This window comes from Mauremys mutica, chromosome 20 (assembly GCF_020497125.1).
Source record: "Mauremys mutica isolate MM-2020 ecotype Southern chromosome 20, ASM2049712v1, whole genome shotgun sequence".
Classification (NCBI taxonomy): Eukaryota; Metazoa; Chordata; order Testudines; family Geoemydidae; genus Mauremys; species Mauremys mutica.
The window spans coordinates 8,957,992-8,964,832 of record NC_059091.1 but is presented as its reverse complement, the minus strand read 5'-3'; the positions used below and the strand labels follow the sequence as shown (position 1 = coordinate 8,964,832).

The window sequence follows — 6,841 nt, the reverse complement described above, 5'->3', positions numbered from 1 at the left end:
GGGCATGAGTGGGAGGGGGTAGGGCTGGGGTGTAGTGAGGGCAGGGCCAGGCGCGGGGGGGGGCAGCACCCACCGGCACCAGCAGACGTCAGCACCTATGGCCTCAGTGCCATTGACCTCCGCAAAGAGGGACTCGGCGTGAGAGGCTGAGGAAGCAGCAAGGCCCTGTGCTGCTGGCAGACCAGGAGCCAGCTCATGCCAAGGCCCCCAGGCCTCACTGAACACTGACAAATGCAGAGCCAGGAACCAGGCTGGCTCACCAGTGTGTTCCCACTGTTAGAACAGATGTGAAGTTGATGCGAATGTGTTTGGTGTTTAGAAATGCTGGTCAGATGCTGATCTCACTTATCACATCACCGGAGCCCCATGGTGTAGTTACATCAAGTATTTGCATTGTAAACCGTTATGGAGTCCCCGGGCGATGCTCTGGAACTGCTCCCCACAAAACCAGTCAGGACTTTGGGGAGCCTCCTCTCCCTTGGAGCAGACTGTCTCCAGAGCAAGAAGCTCACACGGCTTCACCTCCTGGGTCTCTCCTTGGAGCATTTAGCGTATGCCCCTCCGTGCACTTCCCACAGCGAGTCCCCCCCAGGCGGGGTCCTGGGGAAGCCACAGGGTCCTGCACCCCCACTTCTCTTTGCAGTCAGACGGGACTCTTAGCCAGCCAGTAAAACAGGTTTATTTAGATGACAGGAACACAGGTCAAAACAGGTCTTGCCGGTATAGACAACAGGACCCCCTTTAGTTAGGTTCATCTGGGGCCCCCAGGGAGGCCACAGCCCCATTGGGAAGCCCAAGCCCCGTCGGGGAGCCCCTCTCCATTTCCCAGCCAGCTTCAAACTGAAACTCCCTCCAGCCTCTCACAGCCTCCACCCAGCTCCTCCTCCAGCCTTTGTCCAGTTTTCCAGGGCAGAGGTGTCACCTGGCCTCCAACCCCCCTCCTGGTTCTCAGGTTACATGCTCAGGTATGCTCCCTTCCCCAAGGCATGTCCCAGCCCAACTGCCCTGCAACCTTCCCAGGTCAATACTCCCCACTCAGCATTCACATAACACAGCAAGAACATTCCCACTTCATCACATCTCTCCCCACTTCGAAACTAAATTGAGCAGGTTCACTTCAGCCAGTGACTTGGGGAAGTTCGAACCTACCTACATTCCCATGGATGCCCCAGCATCCCTCCCCCTTCCTGGGGGAGAATTACACCGGGCCCTTCCAGTTTCACGCCCCCCTTTAAGTTTGGTGTGCTCGAGGGCACTCGTAGTCTGCAGGTGGGAAGGCTTATGCAGCCTGTGTCATTTCCCCCTCTTCCCCCAATACTCCTGGGGTTCAAACTGGGATGGGGTCTTTTCCCAGTGGTCCAGTCTGGAGGGCTGAGATTCAGGTTCTCTTGGTTAAGAGCCCCCCTTTTGACATTGGCCACTCTCTGGAAAGGTTCCTCTGTGCTGGGCAAGGGTCCTAAAGCCATTTTCCCCTTGTTTCAGGCCTTCCTCACCCTCTGGCAGGGGTCACAGGATCGGCAGTACTGTCGGACATTAGTAAAGACCCCAGGCCAGTAAAAGTTCCGTAGCAGCCTCTGCTGGGTACGTCAGACTCCCTGGTGCCCTGAGAGGGGAATGTCATGGCCCTGGCACAGCAGCTGGCAGCGATACTGCCGGGGTACCACCAGCTGCCTCCTGATTCCCCATGACTCCGTTTCCCCTGGGGAAGCCCATTCTCGTTACAGGAACCCCTGCTCCCACAGGAACCTTTTCCAGCAACCTCCCCCGATGGTCTGTACCACACTGAAGTCAGCCAGGTCCCTTATCATAGAATCATAGAATCTCAGGGTTGGAAGGGACCTGAGGAGGTCATCTAGTCCAACCCCCTGCTCAAAGCAGGACCAAACCCAACTAAATCATCCCAGCCAGGGCTTTGTCAAGCCTGACCTTAAAAACCTCTAAGGAAGGAGATTCCACCACCTCCCTAGGTAACCCATTCCAGTTCTTCACCACCCTACTAGTGAAAAAGGTTTTCCTAATGTCCAACCTAAACCTCCCCCTCTGCAATTTGAGACCATTACTCCTTGTTCTGTCATCTTCTACCACTGAGAACAGTCTAGATCCATCCTCTTTGGAACCCCCTTTCAGGTAGTTGAAAGCAGCTATCAGATCCCCCCTCATTCTTCTCTTCTGCAGACTAAACAATCCCAGTTCCCTCAGCCTCTCCTCATAAGTCATGTGCTCCAGCCCCTTAATCATTTTTGTTGCCCTCCGCTGGACTCTCTCCAATTTATCCACATCCTTCTTGTAGTGTGGGGCCCAAAACTGGACACAGTACTCCAAATGAGGCTTCACCAGTGCTGAATAGAGGGGAATGATCACATCCCTCGATCTGCTGGAAATGCCCCTACTTATACAACCCAAAATGCCATTAGCCTTCTTGGCAACAAGGGCACACCGTTGACTCATATTCAGCTTTTCGTCCACCGTAACCCCTAGGTCCTTTTCTGCAGAACTGCTGCCCAGCCATTCGGTCCCTAGTCTGTAGCAGTGCATGGGATTCTTCCGTCCTAAGTGCAGGACTCTGCACTTGTCCTTGTTGAACCTCATCATATTTCTTTTGGCCCAATCCTCTAATTTGTCTAGGTCCCTCTGTATCCTATCCCTACCCTCTAGCGTATCAACCACTCCTCCGAGTTTAGTGTCATCTGCAAACTTGCTAAGGGTGCAGTCCACACCATCCTCCAGATCGTTAATGAAGATATTGAACAAAACCGGCCCCAGCACCGTCCCTTGGGGCACTCCACTTGATACCGGCTGCCAACTAGACATGGAACCATTGATTACTACCCGTTGAGCCTGACCATCTAGCCAATTTTCTATCCACCTTACCGTCCATTCATCCAGCCCATACTTCTTTAACTTGCTGGCAAGAATACTGTGGGAGACTGTATCAAAAGCTTTGCTAAAGTCCAGAAATAGCACATCCACTGCTTTCCCCTCATCCACAGAACCGGTTATCTCATCATAGAAGGCAATTAGGTTAGTCAGGCATGACTTGCCCTTGGTGAATCCATGCTGACTGTTCCTGATCACTTTCCCCTAGTTTAAGTGGTTCAGAATTGATTCCTTGAAGAACTGTTCCATGATTTTTCCAGGGACTGAGGTGAGACTGACTGGCCTGTAGTTCCCTGGATCTTCCTTCTTCCCTTTTTTAAAGATGGGCATTACATTAGCTTTTTTCCAGTCATCCGGGACCTCCCCCGATCGCCATGATTTTTCAAAGATAATGGCCAATGGCTCTGCAATCTCATCAGCCAACTCCTTTAGCACCCTTGGATGCAGCGCATCCGGCCCCATGGATTTGTGTTCGTCCAGCTTTCCTAAATAGTCCCGAACTACTTCTTTCTCCACAGAGAGCTGGTCACCTCCTCCCCATATCGTGCTGCAGAGTGCAGCTGTCTGGGAGCTGACCTCGTCTGTGAAGACAGAGGCAAAAAAAGCATTGAGTACACTAGCTTTCTCCAAATCCTCTGTCACTAGGTTCCCTCCCTCATTCAGCAAGGGACCCACACTTTCCTTGACTTTCTTCCACAAGGAGGGATTTTTCTGCAACTCGGCCTGGAACTCAGCCACTGGGACAGGGATGGAGACCTGCTCTCTCTCACCGTCTGGCTCTGAAGTCACAGCCTCCTTGAGCTGTGTCTCTGGGCATTCCCTCCCCATCAGAGTAGGGTCCTGCTCCCCGAGGTCAGGGCACAGTGTCCCTTGCAGGCTCAGGCTATGGGTCACGACCAGGGCATGCTAGGGGTTACTTGGCCAGTTCTCCATGTCCCCCCCACATTAACACCTCAGTGGGTAAATGGTGGTGCACCCCCACTTCTTTGGGGCCCTACTTGTCCCCCCATTTCAAGTGTACCTTTGCCATGGGCACCTTGAATGGGATCCCACCCACCCCTGTCAGGGTCAGATAGGTGTTGGGCATCACCTGATCTGGAGCTACCACCTCGGACTGGGCCAGCGTCACCTCAGCGCCCGTGTCCCAGTATCCATAGACTTTCCTCGCATCCAGGGTCGCCCAGAGGATTCAGAGGGCCTGGGGCAAAGCAATTTCAGGGGCCCCTTCCATAAAAAAAAGTTGCAATACTGTAGAATACTATATTCTCATGGGGCCTCCTGCAGGGCCCGGGGCAAATTGCCCCACTTCCCCCCCCCCCCCGCCCCAGGCGGCCCTGGAAATGGATGACATGGGATAGATCACTAGACGATTACCTGCTCTGTTCATTCCCTCTGAAGCACCTGGTATTGGCCCCTGTCAGAAGACAGGATACTGGGCTAGATGGACCATTGTTCTGACCCAGTATGACCATTCTTATGTTCTGATTGCTCATAATCTTAATCAGTTACTACTGTGCCAACTAAGTGCACGTCATTTAAATTGACCCGCAGAACAGTTATTACAGGCAATAATGCATGAGGACAAAAGCCCTTTGATCCTGGCATTAGTTTGCAGGGTGAGTAGAAGAAAACCTCTGCTTGCTTGCAAAGTGAGCACATTTACTATGGCGTCTCAGAGAGATGATGGACATGGGCCCCCTTGATGGAATTGAGATAGAGTCTCTTTTCAGAGTCAAAAGCACTTTGAAGACAATAGTTCTTGCAGTTTGGTTCATTTGATGCAAATTAGTTGCTTTCTGCTGGCTCTGCTCCTGTAGCTTTGTTTAAAGTTGCTATGGAAAATGTAAAGTTCCCAGACTGCTGTTTGCTGGCTTATTACAACCCCTTCCATGCAGGCTGTGCATGGAGCATCTTCCCCATGTCTCCCTCAGATGCATTGTGACAAAATTCCTCCTCTACCTTGCGCTTATTGGCGGAGTTGCTCGCCTTACAGGTTTACCCTGTGGATCAGGAAACAGCCCAGCCCAGTCCAGGTCAATTCCTCCTCTGTTTGATCAGAAGTTGGGAGATTTGGGGGGAACCCGGGCCCGCCCTCTACTCTGGGTTCCAGCCCAGGGCCCTGTGGAGTGCAGCTGTCTAGAGTGCCTCCTGGGACAGTTGTACGACAGCTACAATTCCCTGGGCTACTTCCCCATGGCCTCCTCCCAACACCTTCTTTATCCTCACCACTGGACCTTCCTCCTGATGTCTGATAACGCTTGTACTTCTCAGTCCTCCCGCAGTGTGCCTGCTCCCTCTCGGCTTCCTGTACACCTCTTGCTCCCAGTTCCTCGCACACACTTCCTCTCCTCTGGTTCCCTAGCTCCCCTAGCCTGACTGGAGTGAGCCCTTTTACAGCATCAGAGGGGCCTTAATTAAAGTCAAGTGCTTAACAGCCTCACCTGACTCTTAGCAGGTTAATTGGAGCCAGGTGTTCTCATTAGCCTGGAGCAGCCCCTGCTCTGGTCATTCAGGGGCCAGTATATCCCCCTGCTCTGTTTATCCAGGGGCCAGTATATCCCCCTTTGACTACTCTGCTGTTCCCAACTGGCCTGGGTCTATCTCAGCATCTAAATACCGACATTCCATCTTCAGTCTTCTCAAGGTTCATTCCCCATGCTGGACTTTAGAGTATACATATGAGGACTTGCATATGAACCCCTAAACTGAATTACCAGCTTAGATCTGGTTTTTGCTGCCACCACTCGCAAGTACTAACTCCCTTCCCTGGATAGTCTTGAGAGACTTCTTCACCAAGTTCCCGGTGAACCCCGATCCAACCCTTTGGATCTTAACACAAGGAGAATTTAAAGCTTTTTATTGTTTTGTTTTTGAGTGCAGTTATGCAAGAAAAAAAAACCCCACTACATTTGTAAGTTGCACTTTCATGATAAAGAGATTGCAGTATAGTACCTGGAAGAGGTGAATTGAAAAATACTATTTTTTCCAATCGTTTTTACAGTGCAAATATTTGTAATAAAAAATAGAGCGCTGTTTGCTTTGTATTATGTTGTAATTGATATATTTGAAAGTGTAGGAAAACATCCAAAATATTTAATACATTTCAATTGGCATTCTATTGTTTAACAGTTCAATTAATTGTTTTGAGTTAATTGCGGGAGTTAACTGCAATAAACCAAGAGCCCTAATTTAAATAAGTGTTGAAAAATTAAGGAGGGTGCAGAAAAGGGCTACAGAAATGGTTCAAGGGGTGGAGAATGCCTCCAATGCCCTCCAGTGAGACCCAGGGAGCTCAGGCTGTTCAGCTTCTCAACACGACTGAGAGGTCTCGGAGAACCTCCCTTGGGAGAAACAGTGGGATCTAAAAGGCTCTTCAGTCTAGATGAGAAAGTTAGAGCAAGAAGCTGTAGCTGAAGGTGAAAGCGGACAGAAACATTCAAATTAGAAACCGGGCACATTTTTCCATGGTGGTGATGGTTAACCCTTGGAATAAACTCCTAGGGGAAGGGGATGGATTCTCCTTCCCTTGGGCTGGCTCTTCAAATCCAGGCTGGAGGCCTTTTGGAAGATGCTTTAGTCAAACAGGTTACTAGGCTTGATATGGGGGTAACGGTGAAATTCCTGACCTGTGATAACTAGGTCAGGCTATAAGGAGCCACTAGATCTTAAGAGGCGTAAGAATGGCCATACTGGGTCAGACTAATGGTCCATCTGTCAGTGGCCAATGTCAAGTGTCCCAGAGGGAATGAACAGAACCGGTAATCATCAAGCGATCAATCCCTTGTCGCTCATTCCCAACTTCTGGCAATGAAAGGCTAGGGATGCCATCCCTGCCCATCCTGGCTAATAGTTGTTGGAGGATCTATCCTCCATGAATTTATCTAGTTCTTTTTAACCCCATTATAGTCTTGGTCTTCACAACATCCTCTGGCAAGGAGTTCCACAGGTTGACTGTTGTGTGAAG

General features: G+C 50.7%; 1 protein-coding gene across 3 annotated transcripts in view; it reads right to left on the bottom strand.

The window, feature by feature from the left end:
- Positions 1-6,841, bottom strand: part of LOC123353370 (ras-related protein Rab-3C-like) — a 1,186,649-nt gene that overhangs the window by 1,161,862 nt on the left and 17,946 nt on the right. The gene's annotated exons all lie outside the window — the stretch shown is intronic.